This window comes from Crocuta crocuta, unplaced genomic scaffold, assembly GCF_008692635.1.
Source record: "Crocuta crocuta isolate KB4526 unplaced genomic scaffold, BGI_CrCroc_1.0 scaffold274, whole genome shotgun sequence".
Lineage (NCBI taxonomy): Eukaryota > Metazoa > Chordata > Mammalia > Carnivora > Hyaenidae > Crocuta > Crocuta crocuta.
This window is the reverse complement of record NW_027530222.1, coordinates 370,899-396,424: the sequence shown is the minus strand read 5'-3', so window position 1 is coordinate 396,424 and position 25,526 is coordinate 370,899. Positions and strand designations below refer to the sequence as shown.

At 35.0% G+C, this 25,526-nt stretch overlaps 1 long non-coding RNA gene across 3 annotated transcripts in view; it reads right to left on the bottom strand.

Moving 5' to 3' along the window:
* LOC144232683 (uncharacterized) overlaps nucleotides 1–25,526 on the bottom strand; it is a 477,063-nt gene that overhangs the window by 105,134 nt on the left and 346,403 nt on the right. The window contains exon 7 of one of the 3 annotated variants that reach the window (XR_013335488.1): nucleotides 23,419–24,497. The exons of the other annotated variants lie outside the window; for them this stretch is intronic. This is a non-coding gene — a long non-coding RNA (uncharacterized LOC144232683). Of the gene's footprint in view, nucleotides 1–23,418; nucleotides 24,498–25,526 lie in introns of those variants that run through there. 3 annotated transcript variants of the gene reach the window in all.

Here is a 25,526-nt window from a genome sequence, read left to right as displayed (position 1 = left end):
GGACTTCTGGGGGCTGGTAATCAAAGTGCAGCCTCAAATCCTTCCTGCTAGGCAGCTGTCACCTGTCAGTCAGTTTAAGAGTTGACGCCTTTTTACTATCCCTGCTCTGATGGTAAAAATTATGTAGAGGCTAGAAGCAGAAACAAAATTGAGATGAGAGTGCTACAATATGAAAGCTGGAAAACTGCCAGGAAATGTAATAATGAGGAGGTGCTCATCGATATAAAGAGCTGCAGGGATGTCAGAATGCATACTTTCAGAGGCGCCTGGCAGAGAGCTAAAACAAATGGGTAGACATCACAAGTGCACATTCTGTAGAATAGAGGCAAAATTGAGAATACAAAGAGTAAGTGGGGCACCTGGAGGGCTCAGTTGGTTAAGCGTCTGACTTCGGCTCAGGTCATGATCTCATGGTTCGTGGGTTCAAGCCCCGCATCAGGCTCTGTGCTGACAGCTGAGAGCCTGTAGCTTGTTTCAGATTCTGTATCTCCCTCTCTCTCTGTTCCTCCTCTGCTCACACTATCTCTCTTTCAGAAATAAATAAAAACATTAAAAAAATAATAATACAAAGAGTAAGGAGTGAGGATTGTGAGAAGTCAGTTTCTGGTCTGTCCCTTTTCTTACTTCTATTCGGAATCTGCTAGTAATTTATTTTGAGATGAAAATATTCCTAAGTGTTGTCTAAAGAAACGTATTGCTGCTATGCTGCTAAAACTGAATTTAAGCAATCAAAATCTAAATTATGTTATTTTTTAAAGTTTTTATTTATATAGGAAATCTCTACACCTCATGTGGGGCTCAAACTCAGACCCCTGAGATCAAGAGAGCCAGCCAGGTGCCCCTAAGCTATATTATTTTGAAGGAAAATAATATTTTATGAGGGATAATTATGAAACTAAAAACACTCTTGAAAATAAGCAGAGGTTAAAGATTTTGTATAACGCATATATCTATCAATCTTGAAACTGTGGTTGTTAAGAAAGCACTCTATTTACACTGTGGTTAAGTATAAGAAAAGTTAACCAGAAGGAGATCACCTGATTTTTAAGGATTTATTTAGGAAGTTCTAAAGATTCAGACATCACAATGATATTTTAGTGAATATATTTTATGTGTGTGTACAGTGGGGAATGAGATCATGGTATGGTGTCCTAACAAATAAATTGAGAGGGCATCTGGTTGGCTCAGTTGGTTAAGCATCTGACTCTTGATTTCAGGTCAAGTCATGATCTCATGGTTCCTGAGTTTGAGTCTTGCTTTGGGTTCCACACTGGCAGTGCAGAGCCTGCTTGGGATTCTCCCTCTCCCCTACTCTCTCTGTTCCTCCCCGGCTCTCTCTCTCCCTCTCTCAAAATAAGTAAATATAAAAAAATAAAATTAGGAAATATAAGGGACTTTAAACAAATTAAGATTCATAGATTAAGTGATGATAGGAATACAAAATATGTTGTCAATCCCAATTATTTCTAACACATGAGTATTTATAGAGGGCAATTTTTTACTGTTAGTTAGGCAACTCTCAGTGCCCTTTCCAAAGGTCAGCAACTCCCAGGAAGATGGATTACATGTAGGTAGAGCAATCTGGCATCCGTTATGTTTAAATTCCTGCTAACACTAATAAGATTATCTCTGCCCTTTTCCTCCATTTCCAAACAGTTTTGGAGACTACATTTTTAGCAAAAAATGTCCCATATAGCTTATTTGCAAAGAATATTCCCCTGTCCTATTATATGATATTGAGTTAAGATATTTTACAAGAGGTATTATTTAAAACAAAGCCTTTACAGAAATGAAGAAAGCGTTGGAATATAAAGGGCATTTCTCAATTTCTAACTGAGCTGCATTATGTTTTAGTTGGAAAAGGATTAACACAATAGCTATGTTAACTTTCTTTATTTTAGAATGGTATAAATAACTGTAAATAATCAATCCCTTTGCACACAAAATAAGGTGCTTATCAGTAATATTTGGTTTCCCTAGGTGTCTGCCTACTAGGTGGGCCCCACCATGGACTCCTGGTCATTCTATTACCCTTTCTGAGTTTTTAAAGTCCTTGACTTATGGAATACAAAACAATATATCACATGTTAAAGTGGGCCTGCTTATTGAATGAGGGCTAAACTGATGACTATTTTCTCTATATGCAAACGCTTGTGTTAAATAACATCATCATGAAAAATTTAGTTAGTAGACAAACAAGACCTGGTACAATCTCATTTCCCTTGTATGTGCAGACTTAGAGTAGACAGAACATTCACTGTGGGATACAGATTGATATTAGAAAGAACATGCATAGAAAGTTTTATTTTACAGAACACACAAGATGAATGGTGATATGTATAAAACAGAATAAGAAATCATAAAGATTGTACTTAATTTACTCCAAGCAGTCTTTTTAAAGAATTTAAAATAGCAAGTGTTAATTTATCCATTAAGAATATTACAAGGGCTCCTGGATGGCTCAGTCGGTTAAGCATCCAACTTCAGCTAAGGTCATGATCTTATGGTTCGTGGGTTTGAGCCCTTCATCAGGCTCTGTGATGACAGCCAGCTCAGAGACTGGAGCCTGCTTCAGATTCTGTACCTCCCTCTCTCTCTGACCCTCCCCTGCTCATACTGTCTCTCTCTCTCTCTCAGAAATAAATAAAAACATTAAAAAATATTTAAAAAAGAATATTACATTTCCTAATAACCAACTGGTTTGTTGGAAAATGTCCCTTGAAAACAAACAAAACATAATTATATTTATTTACTTATCATTTACAATAGTGAAATTGATAATGAAGATATTAACTAGGATAAAAATTATTTAATGTCATGGTTATATATTTTAAACATTGCTGAAGTTATTATGGTGTTATAATTTTAAACAGATGGACTTTTATCATCAAAGTAATGCATACTCAAGGGCAAAAAAAAGAATAACATAAAATGCATTCAAAACCCACAATTCAAGAGACTGGTAGTGTTAACCAATCATACACTATGTAACCTAATTCAGACATTTTTATATACCTAAAATTTAAAAAAAAAAATTAATCATTGGGGCACCTGGGTGGCTCAGTCAGTTAAGCATCCAACTTCAGCTCCAGTCATGATCTCACGGTTTGTGAGTTCAAGCCCTCCATTGAGCTCTGTGTTGACAGCTCAGAGCCTGGAGCCTGCTTCAGATTCTGTCTCCCTCTCTCTCAGACCCACCTCTGCTCACACTGTGTCTTTGCCTCTCTCAAAAATAAATAAACATTAAGCAAAAATTTTAAAAAATGAATCATTCAGCCAATTTCTGTAATATCCTTTCTCCTGCATTTTTAGAGTATTCTGATACGTTCTATGCGCCATCAGGTACTTAACCAGCATTCTTAATGTTAGGAATTTTAGCAACTTCTACATATGGATTTTTATAAATTACATTGCAAGCTGCACTGTTATAGCTATCTTTCCTCTCACCCTTTATACAGCCTTTGGGAATAATGTCCAAATGGCCTTCAAATATCTGTACAAAGCAGTCCATGCAAGTGAATTGTTTAAGCAGTTCATGTAAGTGGTTACGTCTTTGCATGCATTATCTTACTAAACATGATTTTGTTTTAATTTTTTCTGATTTTAAAAAGTAGGTAATTTAAATATGTTTATTAGCTTTCTAAAAATAAATTTCTTGTACAAGTTATTTATATTTCAACTGGCATATTTTCATCATTTTCTAATGAATATGTAGTGTCCTTTATGTATTTTAATAAGTAATGACTTCTGCAAAATTTCTCATCCTGAGGTATGTGAGATACTCAATACTGAATTGAAAAAATTTGCATTTTTAAAGAACCAGTCATACAATTGACCAACTTATATGTTACATGAAAACCACTGCTATGGATGGATTAATGTTAACCTGAAATAATCTAGTGACTGTCTGTACCGTATAGTTTATTATTAAGTCAAATAGGTGAAGAAATTACAAAATATAAATGTTGAAAATAGGAGATGTATGTGCCTTTGTAAAATAAGTTTAAAATTAAAATTGACCATGTTTAAGAAGAAAAATCATAACATGCTTACCAAATAAAGAATAATTAATAAATAGTATACTATGAGAAAAAGGACAAATTGACAGGATATAAAGTTTGGTGATCTAGTTTTTGGGGCAGAAAATCATTTTTGTGTTACAGTGGATTGTAACCTTGAAGTGTTTCAATGATAAGGAGTCAGTGGTGATGAAAAAGCATGACATTCGATAGCATTAATGACTAATGTAATAGGAAATTGATTTCCTAACACCTTTCCCTTTGTGTAGTGTCTTTTCCCTTAGATTGAAAGAGAATCAATATGTGAATATCTGAGTATATGCGAGGCAGCCAAGTGCAAAGAAAATGCTCTTCAATTAACAATTAGAAGACCGGATTTCTTAACCTAATTGTACCACAAATGAGTTGTATGACCTTGGGCAAGTCTTTTGGTCTTTCCAAGGTTTACTTTTTTCATGCACAAAAGAAAATGGTATCTAAGGCCCAGTATTAAATTTATACAATTCAAATTTGGAATTAATTTAAATCAAAAAGGGAGTATTAAATACACTGAATGTCGTTTAGTGATGTCTCCCAAACCATTTTCTACCGAAGACCATTTTCCTTTTTCTAATAACCAATGCTTTGTTAAAGTTTAACTTGGAGTAAGAACTGTTCTTAATGAATGCTCACAGAACTCCAGAAGATCAGTATTGCTATTATTTCACATTATAAACTAAGAAACCAATCTAAAGGGAGGATAAACAATTCACTCTGGTTCTCCATGCTAGGATTCAAAGTCAATCTGACTCCATAATCTATAAGCATTACCCACACTTTCTAAAATACATATTTTTGCTCCAATAAACTTGGAATACACTGGCTTCCACAGAACAAAATAAGTTCATACAAAGTACTTTGGAATACCGAAGATTTACTTTGAATATCCAAGAACGACATCAGGTGCAGGGCAGCCCACATTTATTTTGACCATGGAAGTTGTATGAAAAGCAATAGTGACCATGTCAAAGGAAGTTCTGCAAAATGATTTGAAAAATGCCAATTCTTGAATCTTAGCAGACGTCTAATGGTATTGTTATTCAGGGAGATTTGTACAGAAAACAATTTCTTAAATAACTTGAAGAAGTAGTAGTAAAGATGAAAAAGGAAACATCTCCATGGGACTTACTTTTCCATAAAATTAATTCCCAGTTTCCATTTTTTCCCTTTTTTTGTGCATGTTAATGTAAAAAAATCTTACCAGCACATTAAAGATGTTTTTACTCAGGGAAAATTGGTTTCAGGGTGGGGACTGTAGTGCCCTGAAGAGGTCTAGATATTTTTATGTTAGGATCCTGTATTTCCCCAGCTTATAATGTCTCCATTGTGGAGAACATTGCTTACCCTCTCTTAGTATTCATGAAACTCAACCAAATTGATAGTTTGAAAACTATTTCTGTATTATACTGTAAAATGATAAAATAAATATAATTTATACCATTATCCTACGAACCTCTAAGTATTTCATTTATACTCATCAAATAAGCAAGCTATAATAAAACAAAAAACATAAATCTTCCAAACTAGATACTTCATCATACTTAATCATCTGAGATTTTTCCAAATATCAACTTGGATAAAAAAAGATTTACAAAAATTCACATAATCAAAGAAATAATTTATACTTGATGGTAGTGTCAATGATGGATATAGATTAGTATTTGATATATTTCATATTGGTATTTCTCTTTCTCCTGGAACCCATAAAATATTTCCAATCTCATAAAATATACCAGAATTAGGATACAGGGAACACCATTATACAGTTTGTACCTATTATTTATAGACTGTATTTGCAAATTAGCCTACTCACTAACATGCATCTGAAATCCCAAAAGGAATACTTACAGATACTTTGTGATCATTCACAGATATGCTCAAAACCAAGGAAAATTTGTGTCACTCAACTCATATGTTTCCAGTTCAGGCTGAATGAGACTGTATGTTGCCTTCACTTCAGTTCTCATATTGTAATGAAATATCCTTTTCAAGATCTATTTATCACCATTTTTTTTTGTTTTGTTTTACATTTTGTGCTCTTTGTTGGTGGCTTTGATGTTTAAAATGCCTTATTAGTATAGTGCTGAATTGAGGTCCAGTGTTCCTAAGTGCAGGAAGCCACAATGTGCCTTATGGAGATATCTAATACACATACCTAATATGTGTATTAGATACGCTTCATTCAGGCATGAGTTATAGTGCTGTTGGCTGTGAGTTCAATGTTAATGAATCAACAATGTCATACATTTAGGAAAGGAAGACAGATTTTTTTTTAAAAAAGTGCAATAGATAACATTGTTGTGAGCTGAAATACAAAGAAATCTACAGTAATGTTACTCAGGATAAGGAAAACGTTAAACTCTTCCTGGAAAGTCTGGTTGGATTCTATGTTTCAAAAGGTGATAAGTTATGAGGAATGATAAACTCTCAGGCAAACCAGGTTTTGCATATTGGAATGCTATGGAAAAAAAAGAAAATACCTGCTAAATATTATATGGAAAAAGAGTTATGTATAACAACAGATTTTCAACACTGATGAGAATAGCTTGCTTTGTAAGACTCTTGCCAAAGGATTCTATACTGCAAATGGCATTTCAGTGGACAAAAAGTCATGACCAGAGGCTCTTGACAACCTGATCCTGTATTTCCCCAGGAGGGATAATTTGCTAATTCAGGGTTCATGGCAACTTTGTAGTAGATAAATACAGTGATCAATGAGAATCAACTATATATTTTTTAAAAATTTGGTTTTTGATACCTCCCTGACTTATGTTCAAAACTTGTAGACATAAGGCTTGCAAATAAATGCTGAGGTACTTTTCAAAGTCATATCACTGCTCTAGGGTTTTAATGGGGGGCTGGGGAGTGGTATCTAGTGTGGCTGGAAGATTTTCCACACTCCAAAAATGATCTGTGTATAACAGGACAAAGGAGTTAAGATGTCACTTTGAGATTTCAAAAGAAAATTATGAGACAGACCCATGACATAAAAATCAGGATTTGTTAAGTAATGTGGGTAGAAAGAAGACCCTCTACTCCCTTAAAGTATATTCCTAGACAGGAAACTGCCAGAGTGGGAGAATATGACAGGATGCCTTTTAATCATGAATAAGATACTGAGATTCACCAGACATACTTGGGAAATTTAGGAACTACATTTCTTCTTTATGCAAATATTCAGTAAAGTTTAAATTATTCTCATTCATGTTATATACTCAATCATGTTAGTGGGTACTGTAGTTTAGCAAAGCCTATAGAATCTAGGATTATAGCAACAGAAGACATATGAGATTTTGTTGTAGACAAACTGCTATATATATAATATAGTACTGTAATGTAACTTTAAGAAAAAGCAGTTATTTGGAAAAGCAGATCTCTGGTTCAAGAGAAAGGGATACAAATTTTAGGTACAGATATGGTTATTGACATAGCTACCAAGAATTATAGATACTCACATGTACGTTTGTGTGTGTTTATGTACATATATATGTACATATATATACATACATACATGGACATACTTAAAAATGTTTATATTAGGGGTGCCTGGCTGGCTCAGTTGGTTAAGCATCTGACTTTGGCTGAGGTCATGATCTCATGGCCTGTGAGTTCAAGCCCCACATCGGGCTCTGTGCTGACATCCTGGAGCCTGCTTTGGATTCTGTGCCCCCTCACTCTTTGCCTCTCCCTCGTTTCATGCTCTGTCTCTGTCTCTCTCTCAAAAATAAATAAACATTTAAAAGATGTTTACATTATATCTGTTTTCTATCTATATATTATCCATATAAATCACAATATATAGATTTGGTAGTCAGCTGCAAGTAAGGATTATTGAGCACAAAGTTACATATGAATCTCCAAGGCAAAATGTATAAAGAATGGTTGTCAGCAGCAATAACTTGGTAAATGTCCACTTCCAGGGATTTTTTAGAAGACAATAAATTAGCAAAATAGAACACATGCCATAATGCTACGAAGAAAGTAAGATAAAATATAATGATGTGATGTCATCATTAATGTGATTTTCGCATCAATGGAGGTAATAGACTGAAATAAGATGTGTTATATTTAAGGCAATCAGTGTGCCTCACGAAAACAAAGTTGAAGGAACACTATATGGAGCACTTGTGATAGGAAGGAGGGTGAAGGGGTGAGAAAAACAGTGATCTAAGTAAAACTAACTTTCCTCATGCCTCCACAGCATATATACTAACACTTTGAAAAAGAATTCTACATTGGTTGGCACTTGGTAGAACACCTAAGAGATTTCATTTATGTGAAATATTTTATTTGGGGTCTAATAATTTACAAAATCTATGTTACCTAGATAATATCAATACTTCTATTAACATAGGAAAAAACTGAGGCAGTGACAATAAGTAAACTCTTTCAGGATACAGAGTACAGTAGGGTATGAATGCAGGCCATTTCAAATTCTCAGTTGTAAGGCCTACTCACGTAAGTTAGGATGTTGGTGTTTAAAACCTTACTCGCTAAAGATTTCCTGACTGATTGATTGAACTAAACTTTAGTTTTTATAGTAGTTTTAGGTTCACAGCAAAATTGGGGGGAAAGTTCAGATGATTCCCATATACTCATTGTCTTATATACACATAGCCCCCCCAACTATCAACATTCCCCACAGAGTGGTGTAACTGTTACACCTGATGAACCTATATTGACATATTGTTAATATCCAGAATCCATATTTTGCATTAGGGCTCGATAGGTGTACATTCTGTGGATTTGGACATATGTGCAATGGAATATATCCACCATTATGGTACCTTTTTGTTAAAGTTTTTTTTTTTTTTACATTTATTTATTTTTGAAGGACAGAGAGAGACAGAGCACAAGTGTGGGAGGGGCAGAGAGAGAATGAGACACAGAATCCGAAGCAGGCTCCAGGCTCTGAGCTGTCAGCACAAAGCCCAATGCGAGGCTCAAACTCACAAACCGTGAGATCATGACCTGAGCCGAAGTCAGATGCTTAACTGACTGAACCACCCGGGTGCCCCCACCTTTATGCTATCTTATAAAGTAGTTTCATTGACCCCCAAATTCTCTGTGTTCTGCCTATTCATCTCTCCCTGCCCCTTAACCTTTAGTAATCACCAATCTATTTGCTGTCTCCATAGTTTTGTCTTTTCCAGAATGTCAATAGGTGAGATTATATGGTATGTAGACTTTTCAGATTTACTTATTTCACTAATACCCACTTAAGGTTACCTCCAAATAATATTTCATTCTTTGGTTTACCGATTCACCTACTGAAGGACAGACATTTTGGTTGCTTTCAAGTTTTCACAATTATGAATAAGGCTGATATAAATATTTGGGCACTGTCTTTTGTGTAGATATACTTTGCAGCTGGTATATCTACAGTGTGATTGCTGGTCATATGGTGAGAGTATGTTTTGCTTCGTAAGAAACCATAAAATAGTCTTCTAAACTGGTTGTACAATGTTGTCATCCCACCAGCACTGTATGAAAGTTCCTGTTGCTGCACATCCTCACCAGAATTTTATGTTGGGATTCCTGGGGGGGGTTCATGAGTTCAAGCCCCACATCAGGCTCCATACTGACAGCTCAGAGCCTGGAGCCTGCTTCCAATCCCGTCTCTCTCTCTCCCTGCTCCTCCCGTGCTTGCACTCTGTCTCTCTCTCCTTCAAAAATAAGAATAAACATTAAAAAAATTCTTTAAAAAGGAATTTCATGTTGTCAGTTTCTTGGATCTTGGACATTTTCTAATAGGTCTATGGGGTATTTCACTGATATTTTAATTTGTATTTCTCTGATGACATCAAAGGTGGAACATCATTTTACATATGTATATTTGCTATTTCTATATTATCTTTGGTAAAGTGTCTATTAAGATTTTGGCTCATTTTTATATCAGGTTGACTATTTTCTCAGTGTTTACTTTTAAGAGTTCTTTGTATATTGTGGACAACAGTTCTTTATTAGATATATCATTTGCAAATATTTTCTCCCAATCTGTGGCTTGCTTTCCATTCTCTTGACATTGCCTTTTACAGAGCAGATGTTCTTAATTTTAATGAAATCCATTTTATTAATTCTTCCTTTCATGGATTGTGCCTTTTGTGTTATATCTAAAGTCATCAACAAACTCAAGGTCATTTGATTTTCTTTTATGTTCTCTTCTAGGACTTCATGGCTTGTGTTTTACATTTAGTCCTGTGATACATTTTGGATTTAATTTTTGTGAAGGATATAAGGTCTGTGTTTAGAGTTTTTTTTAATCTATATATCCTGTTGTACCAGCACCATTTGTTGAAAAGACTGTCTTTGTTCCATTGTATTGTCCTTGCTCCTTTGTCAAGGCCAGTTGATGTAGGTCTACTTCTGGTCTCTCTATTATGTTCCATTGATTTGTTTATTATTTTGCCAATGCCACCTAGTCTTAATTACTATAGCTTTATAGTATTTCTTGAAGTTGTATAGTGTCAGTACTCCAACTTTGTTCTCTTTAATGTTGTGGTGGTTACCCTGGTACTTTCTTTCCATATAAACTAAGAATCAGATTATCTATATCCATAAAATAATTTTCTGACTTTTGATTGGTATTATACAGAATCAGTAGGTCAAGGTTAGAAAGAACTGACATTGACAATATTGAGCCTTCCTATCCATGAATTATTTAAGGGGCTCTGCACTGGGCTCCATGCAGAGTGAAGCCTGCTTGGGAGTCTCTCTCTTCCTCTCTCTTCTGTCCTTCCCCAACTCACACACACACACTCTCTCTCAAAATAAATAAATAAACTTAAAAAAGAAAAGTATCGATTCCCACTAATGTATGCATAACATCTTACCATCCCCATCTTAAGTATTCATCCATTTGTTTAAAATTCACATGAACATTAAAGAATATATCCCGTTTGATATTTGCAAACTAAATGTTTCTAGGATAGGAAACTTTGTACTATTTCACATTTTATGAAATCATATTGTATGAAATAAAAGTTGTAAAAAATTTTTAAAAAAATTGTTAGTAGTAAGAAAGATAGTATTTTGTATATCTATGAGTATTCAACACATTTCTGCTACAATAGTAAATGTTGTTCAAATATGATTGGGCCCTTTTCAAGTTGTGAATGCCTTCATTACTCACTCAAGTTTCCCATCTTTGACATATAATATTTTTTGAACATTCAGGGATGGATTTTAATTGTATCAATTTAGCTAAACTGGAACTACTTTTCCCAGAATTCTCTTCCTTTTATGGTACCAATTATGGTGAGCCACAAGAGGTTTTTTGTTTTTTTGTTTGTTTGTGGGTTTGTTTGTTTGGTTGGTTTTTTTGTTTTGTTTTGTTTTGTTTTTGCTTTTGGTATGAGAAAAAGAAAGCAGAAAGCATAGGTGAGCACTCTTTTCCACAGAAGATAGTTCATGCAGGACCCATTCTCCCACACTGCTCACATTTGCTCATTTGCCGGCTCACTTGGGTTCCCAGCAGCATCCAGGACTTCCAGATCTGGCCAGTCCTCTTTCTTCAGTCTCACTGACTCCTTAGTTAGGAGTATTTTCAACACAGGTCAAATGGAATCAACCTTCTTCACAGATTGCCTCCATTATCAGTGTTTGGAGTTTGGAGGTGATGAGGCACTGAAAACTCTGTTCATTGTAGTAGATTTCAGCTCACCCTTGCAGGGAAGTTCCCATTTTTCCTTGCTCCATCCCACTTCATACCTATTTTTCTTTCCAGACCACCTTGTCTTGTGGTTTTGAGTCATCTCAAAATGAAGCTGCTATGCTTCTTTGTTTAAACCTGACTGAAACAGGCAGAGACAAATTTTGGCAATATTTTCTACTTCAGTGGTACCCTGGCCATACCTCTATCTCAGCATTTATCAAACTGTCTTGCACTTACCCATTTGTTTCTCCCACGGCATTGAGGGAAATGGCAGGGAGATTTTTTTAAATTTATCTATCTTTTTATTGTAATAGAGGAGTCCTGTGCATTGTGCATTAAAAATAATATATGCCTGTTGAATTGAATGAGGCCCTTTACAAATTCATGTTTACTTAAACATTTCCAAGAAATTTTTAAAAAAGTAAAGTACCTCAAGGAAGTCTAATGTTGTTATGGTTTTTATCCTAAAGGGCTCATGTATGTAATAGTAGTAAGGTGAGCAGGTGTTTAATTATAAGTAAGCCCTTAGGTCAATTGCTAATGTATTTAATAAAGACTATTTTCACCCCAAACCATCTGTGAATCTTAGCTTTCATCACTCAAGGACTGTAGCTTTATTCTTGATTACATTTGACAACTAATGGTATAATAGGCTATATACTTCTATAAACCTTAATCTATTATAATCCTTGTTTCTATGTTTATGACCAAAGACTGTTTTCAAAGCCTGTTCTGTCCTGAATCCATATACTGGCTCAGCCATTGCTCCTGTTATTTTGAGAAAGACACACCACTCCAAGTGTGTCGGGAACAATATCTACATTATAAATAGGGTTATTATAAAGGATGAAAATATATAAACAAAAGCTATACACAGTCCTTAGCACATAATATTTGTATAATGGGTATTAGCTATTGTTACTATCAGATTTATTTTAAGAAAAAGGACAGTAATAACTGAGCAGTTTATAGGTGGCTATGTAACACCATAGTTTAATTCAATGCTGATACATATACTTGGGTATAAAAAAAAGTTCATTGCCCGGTTGAAGCTATGAATTTTTCATATCTGTTACCAGATCCTACTAAATTAAGAAATCATTTCTGACCACAAGTTAACCAATTTTTAAAATTGCTATTCTTCCATTCCTGACAGTGTAACAGCAACATATTAAAATTCTAAAAATACAACGCTTAACATCTGTAGGTATAGTTCATGAAATACTATTTACAATGAGAAGTTGACTCACTGTCTCTCAACCCACTACTTCCTAAAAGAAAAAAAAAGTTCTTGGCCATGTAGGCTGTGGAGTTTTTTTGTTTTTTTTTTACACTGGATACTTTTCTATGTGGCATTCTGAATAAGTTAAAAGTTAATGAAAACAATTCCCAAGGAAGAAAATACCTGGTTTTTAAATAGTCATATGTAGTGATATTATATTGGTATTTATTTTGCTATTCATTGTAATCTGAGTCTAAATAAATATTGATGATTATATCCTGTTCCCAGTAATACAGATTCACATTTAGTAAGCTGCACAATATCTGCCAGGAGAACCTTACAGTGTTGTTAGGACACTGATCCTTTGACTAAGAGTAATAGCAAATTGTTTTAGGGACTTCAGTGAATCCCTTCCTTGGGGGGTGCCTTTTGTTATTACCACCTATAAACAATGAACTGTCAAATGTGTGAGGAAAATTATGTGATTATAAAAATCACTATGTGACTTTTAAGAGCCAATGTAATCCTTTTTAAAGTATATTATCAGGTATACATCATTTATATATGTATATATAATGAAATTAATAATTTTTAAGTAATTCTGATACTTTATGACACAGAGCAATATCATTACAAGTGACCAACTGATTAACAGTCTTTCAAACCTTCCTTCAGGGGAAATTTCCTAGGAGAAAGATTTTAAGGCAAACAAAACAAAACAAAAACAAAACAAAGCACACAAAAAACACAAAACCTTTAAGTAGGAAATTGTCCTGGTCAGAATACCTGTGTAAAAAATGTATAATGCTTTCTCTACATGTTTAACAGGCGAGGTTTCCAAATTCAGTACATCCTTATCATTGTTAAACATCACCCTGAGAATCCATAGTGCCATTCCCCTCTCATCTGTGAGCTCAACATTTATGTGCATCATGATTATAATTCTAACTAATTAGTTTATTTTAATTATAATCAATACACTAAGGAGAAGTTTGAGACAGCTGATATGATTTATTACCAATTCTAAAAGCATTTGTCATGCTTTTGGCAGTTGTGCTATCTCTGGAATGGCCCTGCCTGCTTGGCAGCAACCCGTCAGGGCCGTTATGATTGCTGTATGCAGGGACATTAGCTGACAGTTCTTCCACTCCTGATAAATGTATGCCTGCAGTGTGATCACCTCCACATGGTCTTCCTCTAGTATTTACCTATAGCTTCATCAAATATGAGAATATGGAACATAAATATGTGAGAGCCAGAACATATACATGAGTCAAGCATAACATCACAGCAGACGACAAGAAGTCTATGTGATAGTCTCCTCTGAAACACCATGCTACGTGAAGCCATGTAAGTAGCTCTGTGAGGAGAAAACACTTCTCTTACTATGTTAAGGATACTAGAGTGGCTCTTAAAAACTGATATAGTGGAAAATGATTTCAGAGGCATGAGAGGATTTCCCCTCAGTGTAATATTTACAAATCAGTGATTCTGAAATATCACAGGCTTTGTGGTAAGGTAGAAAATTCCTATATGACGTTATTAACAAAGACCAGCACTGGACTTAAATTGGGCATTCAGATATATAACTTTCCTCTGATGTTGCTCTAGCATAGACTTATATTTTTAAAACTTCACATTGGAAACTTGACCCTGTTTTTATTGATAAATCTTTTATTATTCTCTCATGAATTATTCAAGTACTGTGCCAGCCTAGCTTATTTTTAGTGAGTGAAAAGGAGATTCTCAAATCATATGCCATAATCTTTCAATAAAAACCAAACTCTATACAATTTTATATTGATAAAACTGTATGTGTTTAGTGATTTAACATTCTTTATTGTTGGAATGAACATCATCATTTGAAATGTATTTGATGCACTGAATCAATCTTAAATGAATTAACTAGCTCATGCTATTGGTCAACACCAAAGAATATGGCTCCCTTAGAAATGTGCACCTTCTCGCACTGATATGCTAGACTCAGTTCCGCTCTGAGAAGGAGAGATTATTGAAACCACTAAAGACTATGTAATAGCATGATAAGGAAGAGACAGAAAGATACAGCTGATAAGAGCTGAAAAATGACCATGAATAAGATACTGATCTCTGGCTTACTAACTGCATGTGCATTGAAATGAGAGATAAAAGTTGTCAGATAGGATATATTTTTGAAAAGAAAAAAAATAGCTAAATTAGCTTTATAGAGATTAAAGGCAACCTTATTAAGCAGTAGACTTTAACTATAGAAAGTATTTGATAGTAAGTTAAATAAATGTGAATATTTTACCATGGAAATAGAGGAGAGAAAACAGACAAAAAATTTTACTTTTTTTTTAAAGTGGAAAAACTTTGTATCTTAATTTCTTCATCTATATATTTGTTTTGTAGTTCTATTAAATTTAGATGATTGGAAATAGAAGGAAACTTTAAAACACTCTTAATTTTACAGGAAAGGAAACTGAAAAGTCTAGTGACAATCCCCAAAATCCATTTGTTATAAAGAATGCCTGGGGTGCCTGGGTGGCTCAGTTGGTTGAGTGTCTCACTTCGGTCCAGGTCATGATCTCACATTTCGTGGGTTCGAGCCCTGCCTCGGGCTCTGTGCTGATAGCTCAAAGCCTGGAGCCTGCTTTGGATTCTGTGTCTTCCTCTTCTCTGCTCCTCTCCCACTCTCACTCTTTCTCTCTCTCTCCCTCTCTCAAAAATAGACATTTTAAAAAGTTTAAAAAAATAAGAATGCCTAGATTAGAATATTTTCCAGATTCAACTAATGTTAAGCATTCTTTACTGTGTTTTCCTTTTTAAAATGTGACTTTTTCTTTAAATATATATTAACTACACATTGACTTAATGTTCTATATGTACCTGTGACTTCATATATACACCAAGTGTTTCTTTACATTAAAGCCACTACATAGTACAATTTTAAACTGAAAAAAGTGTGGTATGTACAAAAGATCAGTAATATGGTTAATCTTCCAGTAAAGTATAAAAATAATTTTCTTAGTGAATATCTATAGTTCTATGTATTCACCATGCAAATATGCCTTAATATCAAGAATGCTTGAATTCCAGGGTGCTTTGGTGGCTCAGTTGGTTACATGCCCGACTTCAGCTCAGGTCATGATCTCTTGATTTGCAAGTTTGAGCCCTGCATCAGGCTCTATGCTGACAGCTTGAAGCCTGAAATCTGCTTTGGATTCTGTGTCTCCCTCTATCTCTGCCCCTCCTCTATTCATGTTCTGTCTCTCTCTAAAAAATAAAATAAATAGTGAAACGAATTAAAAAAAAAAGTCTGAATTCCAACCTCTTGTATCTACACAGCAAAATTTATAGTACCTAAACCTATTTCCCCTATGAACTCCCTTTCAATAGGCACATCTACTCTATGTTGAGCAGAATACACATAGCGTTGGGCTTTATTTTCTGTAACTCATATTGCAAGATCAATTATACTATAGATTATACTAAATGCTTTCTAAAAGTACATATAGTCCCCTCCTTTGTATCCTTATAGAGCAAGTATACTGTCCTTAGAAGACATGGACTTGCTCTCCCTCCCCAATTCCCCTAATACAAGTTACTCTTCAGAAAAGGTGAGTGAGATGGAGATGAAGATGGAGATGGAGAAGGAGGAGGAGGAAGAGGGAGGAAGAAGAGAAGGGGAGGGGGAGGAGGAGATGATAAGTGGGGTAGTTGATGGTTGCTTGGGACTACACAGTAGGTAGACTTCTGTAACTGGCTTTAAAAACCAATGTGTGTTAGCAGCACTTTCAACAATAGCCAAATCATGGAAAGAGCCTACATGTCCCTCAACTGACGAACAGATCAAGAAGATGTGGTTTGTGTGTACAATGGAATACTACACTGCAATGAGAAAGAAAGAAATTTGGCCATTTGTAGCAACATGGATAGAACTCGAGGGTATTATGCTGAGTGAAATAAGTCAGGCAGACAAGGACAGATACCATATGTTTTCACTTATAAGTGGAACAGAAGAAACTTAACAGAAGACCATGGGGAGGAGAAAGGGGAAAAATTAGTTGGGGAGAGGAAGAAGGGCAAACCATGAGAGACTCTTGAATGTTGAGAACAAACTGAGGGCTAATGGGGGTGGGGGAGAAGGGAAGGGGTGATGGGCATGGAGGAAGGCACTTGTTGGGATGAGCACTGAGTGCTATATGGAAACCAACTTGACAATAAACTATAAAAGGAAAAGAAAGCCAATGTGTAAAGGTCATTACCCACTTTTTGCATAATAGCAAACTCATCATTTTAAGAACTATCCATTTCCCATGTGATTTAGGATTATATTAGAAGTAATCTAAATTAATTATCATAACCTCATTCAGTCATCCATTTTGACCTCCATTAGGCCTAGCACTTTATCTCTACTGGGAAATGTTTCCTCCTTTATAAAAGAGAATAAAAGAAATAATCCATCTTTATGGATTTATTTATTTATTTTCCCCCACTAGTCATATTAGTACTTGTTACTGGATTGTTATGCATATGCATGACAAAGAGGGGACTATGAAGTAGGATCAGGAATATTGGGGGTGAGGATATTTAATGTAGATAATAAAACATATTATAATTTATAACTCTCCCTTTTTGTCCCTATTTATGTTCTTTCCCAAATGCAGTGCAGTTTTTTCGCCCTCAAAATGTACTAGAGTTCCATCTATATTATGGAAAATATCTATGTATATATAAAGATCTGTGAATCATTTGAACAACAGCTTTGAGGTAGCTGTTGAGAGATTAGACAAACCCTTTGGGATAGGAATGATGTGGTATCTGAAGAGAATTTTAAATGTGTGAGTTGTTGGTATGTATGCTGAATATTTACCGACCATTGCTCTCCCTTCTGAGACTATTCTGGTTTTCTGTATCAGGAGCCTTGGTGGGTTTTGTGGTTTGGGTTCATGAAAGTGCATGTATGGTTAAGAGTAAGCATTTCTTTATCTCTCTCTTCTTTTCTCCCTTCCTCCTTTCTTCCCTTCTTTCCTAGCTTAACTGCATTCTATTTTATTGAAATATATGCCAATTACATATTCACTGTCTATCATTAAAAGTTTATCACATATTTCCATTTCCGCTCCACTTGCCTACCATCCCCACTGAATGCTGTGCTCTATTAGCCAATGTGCTTCCTTAGTTCTCAGTCTCACCTTCATCTCATAACAATGAGTCTCCTGCTAACAGTTGTTGGTGTTGTTTTTTTCTTAAATGTGACATGGATGAATGATTAAATATATGAACAAAAGGTCTTGTAGTAAGTGTGCTTCAATCTTTTCATGTCTTAATGTTATTGTCAGGCAAGTATATTACTCATTCTATTAAGTAACACTCTCTCACTAAATTTTATTCTGCTTTAAATGACACTGGGGGAGTCAGGATCCCTTTTTAATTGAATTTTTTCCCAGAAGTAGGTTGGGATCATCTTGGTTACAGAACAGAAAGGACCAAGGAGTTAGAAAACCTAGTGGGGTGGGAAAGGTAGGAAAATAAATGTGTTATAGATTTCAAAACTCAATCTAGGAAGAAATGTATTTCATTGGAGGTGATCAGGTACTTGAGAAAAAGAAATAGAGTATAACAAATTATGCAACCCATGTTTATGCTGAGAAATACATAATTACAACAGACAGAAACTACTGAAGAGAGTTTCAATGAGATTGTCAGACTATCTTCACAGATTCATATATTGCTGATCCATGCATATGGTAGCTTTCATGAGTCCTAAGGAACATAAATGCTAAAAAATTAGATAGACATAGAAGATAGAGGTGACACAGAGAATAAAAATTGCTTGGAGTTTATTTGTGGGTATTTATAGGAATCAAATATATTTAACAAATTTCAAATAACCACTGCTGTCAGGTAGTTTTTCAAAGACTTTACTATTATTTAGATATAGTCATGTTCATGCCTTCAAGTTTTACTTTTATTATACCACTTACTTCTATTGGTGGTTCTTCTTTTGTTTGCTGGATTGATTTTTTAATGAAAGAAAATCAAAATATCAAAAAAATCACATCAGTAAGGTTTTAATAACATCACAAAATTTTAGAAAAAGGAATGTAAAATATCAATGCCCAAAATGTTTCTAGAAAATTATTTTTAATAACAAAACATTTACTAATTAGCTATTATTCATGTTGGAAATACTGGACTTGACTGCATAGTTTTTCTTTGTTTTTAGTAATTTGTAGTATCTAAGGCCAGAAATAGAGTGGTATTTTTATCAAATGCATATACATTTGTAAACAAGATGATTTACAGGTTACTATCTGCCATTTAATTACTCCTTTTACTGTACATTATTCTTATGAGAGGACATCACTTTAACATATTATTTTTAAAAATCCTAATCAACGTGTCAAATTAAAATTCTCCTTTGTCTCTCATTCCTCATAAATTTTCCTAAAACAGCCTTTGTGAAATAATGGGAAAGTTAGAGTGTATGATGTTCCAACACTCGTCTCCAATTAGTTTAATCACCCTGAAATATTTTCCACATCTATAAAATATTCACTCAAATACTTCGCTGATGCAAGAATTTACTGTGAAATCAAGGGAGAATAAAATGTGAAAGCTCTTTTTAAAGTGCTATAAATATCTTAAAATAATCAATGTTTTATAAATTATACCTTTAGTAAAAAGTGAAAACATAAATATCTCCAGCTTTGATCATATATGTAGTATCTCCTAATCCCAACAAATGACACTGTAAAATTAGATACTACTTAATACCCAACAGTATATTTCTGAGATTTATTATGTTTTTAAATATCTCATTCATTTATTAATTTATTCATCTACTCCTCATCCATCCATTCATAAAACAAATAATTTTGAATATCTATTTATTACCTTACAGCTTGTGACAGATCTTGGGGCTATAATTGAAAAGAATATGCTATTTCTGTTTCAAAGATACATTGGTCTTGGGTAGATGCACCAGTTATCTAGGGCAACACCAATGCTGCGTAATAGCTAACTTCAAAACCCTTAATGGCATATTACAGTAAACATGGAGTTTTCTTTATTACTTTAGAGGTCAGCAGAGTGGCTTTGTAAATCTGAGCCAAGTTGAGCTTATCTTAGCTGATGTCTTGCCTGTGTTATGGTTACCTGGCAAGTGACCTGGGGAATAGCAGCTCTAAAATACCCTTGGGGGGACAATTTGTCTCTGCATCATGTCAATACTCATCTTCTAACCACTAGCCTGGGCTGGTGATGATAGCCTAAGCAGATAACTAAGAGAAGACATGTCCTCATAGTGAACACAGAGAAGCAAGACAGAGAGAGGAATGGGTAAGGCCTTTTAAGAACAAGGCTCAGAATGGCATACTTTCACAACAGCGTCATTCTATTATTAATTAAAAAAGTCATACAGCCAGTATTCAAAGGATGGAAAATAAATTCTACTTCTTGATGAAAGTACTATTAAGTTATCTTTAAGAGTGTAGATATAGGGTGGGGTATAGAAGCAGAGGCAGTTTTGCAATCGATTTCCTAAAGTATGAGACACACATAAATGGACACATAATATAGTATAAAGGCTTCAATTTCTCTCCAGCTTGTCACCAGCTTTATCTTTTCCAATGTCCACAATATTCTCAAACTCAATGAATGATATTTTAAATCATTAATTACTAGCCCTTTCCTCTTTCTTCTTTATCTGTTAACATCTCATTGGGAAACTTCAAGTCTCTTCTCCCAAAACAATCTACAAGCAACTTTTCTTTCCCTTCACGCTCTTATCTCACACCTTTCCCTTTACTATCAAATCCTGGAAAACTGTTCTTAAGCACTTGTATTCTAAGTGCAGTTTTTTGTTTTTGTTTTTTTTAGATTTGCTTTTCCTGCTTCCAAACCACATATTTTCTCCCTAGCCTGTGTTGTTGACTTCGGTCCCTACCACTCTGACAATATTTCCAGTGAGCTCCACAGCCGGGTCTAGAGCTAACGACCTGATTGACTGATAGGTTTTTTACTTGAAACGTCATCTTTTGATTTTCTACTGCCTCTTCTTATTCTATGAGCAGTAAATCTCAATCTATCATTTGGCTTTCTCTTATTCTCCACATAAAAAGAAATAATGAAATGGTAGAAAAAGCAAGCACAGAAAATATAAATGATAACTAAATTATTTTGCAATTTACTGATTTGAAATATACATGTTAACTTTATTTTTCCAAGTCTTTGATTACCTAATGTGCATGAAATATCATAAGGTTAATTTAGGAAGTTTTAAAGTCAATTTTTATTTTTTTTTTTATTTTTATTTTTTTTTAAATATTTTTTTATTTATTTCTAGGAGAGAGAGAGAGAGCGTGAGCAGGGGAGGGTCAGAGAGAGAGGGAGTCACAGACTGAAACAGGCTCCAGGCTCTGAGCTGGCTGTCAGCACAGAGCCCAATGCGGGGCTCGAACCCACGAACCGCGAGATCATGACCCAAGCGAAAGTCGGACGCTCAACCGACTAAGCCACCCAGGCGCCCCTAAAGTCAATTTTTAAAGAGCCATGTGTTAAAGATTCTTAAACTAAAAATATCTGGAAAGAATATGTGTGGCAAGAGCTCAACTATACATAAATGAAACAAATAAACAAAAAACTTAATTCTTGACACAGAATTGCTTACATTTTAGCTAAAAATATCAGAATATGGAAACACATTTAGGATTGTGTGGTGGTTTTCATTAAATGTTCAATGGATGAATAAATGAACACAGACAATGAGAGAAGCTTAGGAATATTTGAAGATAGATTTTGACATTGGAGAGATAAAGTTGTTCATTATTGAAGAAGGTTCTTTAAACAAGAAAAGAAAACATTGATTTTGGAGATCAATCTATTTAGACTTGAAACTCTCCAGAACAAAGCCAATAATAATGATAATAATAAATAGTAATTGATAATAATATTGTTTCACTCAGTTGATTCTGAAGGGAACTATATTCCCTTGGACTAACTGCGCATCCTTTAGCTGTATACTACGATAAGTTTTCTTGCTTCCTTGTTTTTTTCTGAGTCCTCAGCTTGCAACAAATTTTCTGGAGCTGCAATTGTCCCTGCGTTAGTCCACTTCACTTAAGAGCATTAGTGCTGACTCCAGCAATATTCTTGACCTCACTTGGTCAGCATACCTTAATACAGATAGGACTCTATCTCGTCTCTGCTTTATCTTGGACTTGCTTGACCCTCCTCTGCAGTGAAACTAAAATTTCTACTTGTGGGAGCCCGACAGTGACCACAAGAAAGCCTGGTTAGGGATACGGGGATGTGCCTGCACACGGGGCTCCCTGCCTGGGCAAAGCATGCCTGCAAACAGGGTGCTCTGCCGGGAAGCCTGCACACAATATCCAAGTTTAATGGTCCGCTCGCAAACGAGGGAACATGCCCTCCTTAGAAATAAGGAGGAGGCTGGAATTGTGAGCAGGCCTCTTAGTAAACATGTTGTGGTCGCTTCCTCCCTTTGCTCCCCCCTGTCCTTGAAATGTGTTTGGCTACTTGCCCTTAATTGGTAAAGGAATGCATCTTGTAGATTTCAGTTTGTATCCAGTTACCGGGGTATAAAATAAACCACAAGAGGGGCTTGCGTAGAATTGTTCCTCCGGCCGGAGTTGTGTCTGTGTCTGTCTTTTGTGTGTGTCTTGTCCTTTGTGTCATTTCGTCCGCAACACTACTGACTTGCTACTCACTATACAAAATGTGGTCCCAGATCAGCAGAACTACTGTTATCTAGGAGCTGGTTAAAAATGAAGAATTCCAGGCCCCATCGGAGACCTAGTAAATCAGAATCTACATATTAAAAGATCTCCATGTAACTTGTTTGGTATTAAAGTTTCAGAAGCATTTAACTATGAGTTTAACTATGAGTTTCTTGTTTAATAAGTAAAATTGTAGTAGTTTTTTTTTCCTGTTAGAGAAACAAAACCATGTTTTGTAATCCTGCTTATTTTTAAACTTTTAATTAAGCTACAATTTATTTTTAATATATGAAGTAACTTGTGAGTAACCTCTGTCTAGTCTTAAATAACCTTTGGATTTCAAAGAACGGAGATGATGTGTGAAGTTTCTATTCTAGGTCAACAACTGCTTTGGATATCTTATTGAGAAACTGATGTCATATATGTATTTTTATATTCATTCTTTCATTAACTCATGGATTCATTAGTCAGCATCTCGATAAATATTTACGGAGAATTAAATAATTGTGTGCAAACTCTGTGTTCTTGATGGTTTTAGTTTAAAGAAGGTATAAACAATGATCCATATAAATTTTCTTCAGGGCTCTTGTCAGAGCTAATTTTTGAGTGACAGTATGAAAACTAATATAAAGTTGTGTAGTCAGCCAGAAATATATAATATTAAAACAATAACAATAACAACAAGAGAAATGAAACCTTTATTTCTCTATCAGTCCTTCCTAGCTCTGCTATAGTAGGGTTTCCTCATAGCTTGTTTATTAAGTTTATTCATTTTTTTAAAATTTTGTAATGTTTATTTATTTTTGAGAGAGAGAGAGAGAAAGAGAGAGAGAAAGCAAGAGCATGAGTGGGTGAGGGGCAGACAGAGAGGGAGACACAGAATCTGAAGCAGGCTCCAGGACCTGAACTGTCAGCACAGAGTTCGACGCGGGGCTCAAATTTATGAAGCATGAGATTATGACCTGAGCTGAAGTCAGACACTTAACTGACTAAGGCACCCAGGCACCCTAAGTTTATTCATTTATTTATGAGAGAGAGAGAGAGAGAGAGAGAGAGAGCATGTGCATACACGAGTGGGGGAGGGGCATAGAGAGAGGGAGAGAGAGAATCCAAACAGGCTCCCCACTGTCAGCACAAACCCCAATATGGGGCTTGAATTCACAAACCATGAGATTATGACCTGAGCCAAAATCAAGAGTTGGAAGCTTAACTGACTGAGCCACCCAGGTGCCGCCCTCATGGTTTATTCAATAGTTAACTAAATGTAGGTGCCTTTAGTCCATAAGTACATACTCTCTAGTACTCTTCCAATCTGACAATGCGTAAAAGAATAATAAATGTAACGGATAAAGAAACAAAATCAAAATCACTGAGTGCCTTCTCAAAAGGTATACGAAAACATCTAGTCACCTCATTTTATTTTGTATGCTTATTTGACAATAGGCTTTCTAGAAATGCTAATAATAATGGAATAAGTAGAACCTTATTTTTAGGTAAAGAAGATGTATTTATTTGTCCCAATATAGTATATTCTATTTATTTGCTTCACATTGCATGTGTGAGTATGTGTGTAAAGGTGAGTGAGATTGAGGACAGCATGTACTCATAGGGAGAATAAGAGAGAAGAGAGTATTAAGAAGTGCAAACAGATACATGCTTAGAAAGAATTACCATGGGAGCACCTGGGTGGCTCAGTCAGTTGAGCCTCTGGCTTTGGCTGAGGCCATGATCTCACAGTTGGTGAGTTTAAGCCCTGGGTCAGGCTCTGTGCTGATAACTTGGAGTCTGGAGTCTGCTTTAGATTCTGTGTCTCCCTCTCTCTCTGTCTCTCTTTTTCTCTAAAAAATAAACATTAAAAAAATTTAATTACCATGTACTTATTATGCACCATACACTTTCCCAAGCTATAGGAATTTTATATATATTCTCTCACATTATCCTCATAAGGAACCTATGAGATAAATTATACCACCAACCCTATGTTTCAGATGAGGAAATTGAGGCTCAGGAAGGTAAAATGATTCCGTGAAAGTCATATAGATAGAAAATGTTAATCCAGGATTTAAATTCCAGATTGGGCGGATTCCTAATCTTCCTCCCTGGGGAAGGATGGGCTGCATTACTCTTTCTCATATGAGATACCAATGCCTTATTTTTCAGATTGAAGGACACTGAGTTTCACACAGATGGCTCTATGATTAGCAGTAAATTGGCTCTTAATTGGAAAGTAAAAAAATGATCTCTGAAATCCCATGTAAAAAAAATCACTTAATACCAGTCACATTGCTTTCTGGCAAGAGTTAATGAATTAATTATATTTACATAAGCAAAACAATGGAGCAGAAAGTAGCTCCTCAAACAAAAAAAAAGAAAGAAAGAAAGACAGCTTTTTAAATATATTACTCAAGCAGAATCTCCAATGAGAAGATGATCTTCAATACCCCTAAATCAGCAAGTTAAAGTTAAAAAATCTGCTTTAATGTGCTGCTATCACACTTAACCTTGCACCCACTCCTTTTACTTGTGTAAATTGAGGAAGAAATCTCAAATTAAAAAGAAACAAAATGCTGACATTATCTGAGGATTAAAAAATTATCTAGTCAAACATATTTATGCAGACTAGGAAAAGGGACATAGTTTATATTTAGAAAGTTATGTGTAAGATGTCTGCTAGCAGTAGTCCCCCAACCATCCAAAAGAAAAACCAACCAAACAAACAAAAAACTGGTTGAGAACAAGCATTCTACAGAAACCGTAGATAAATAATCGGTACAGCTTGTTAACTAAACAGCCATTTACAGACTTCCCTGGCATAAGACAGCAAATGTGACTGGAATATGCCATACCACAGTCTAATATTCTTTTGG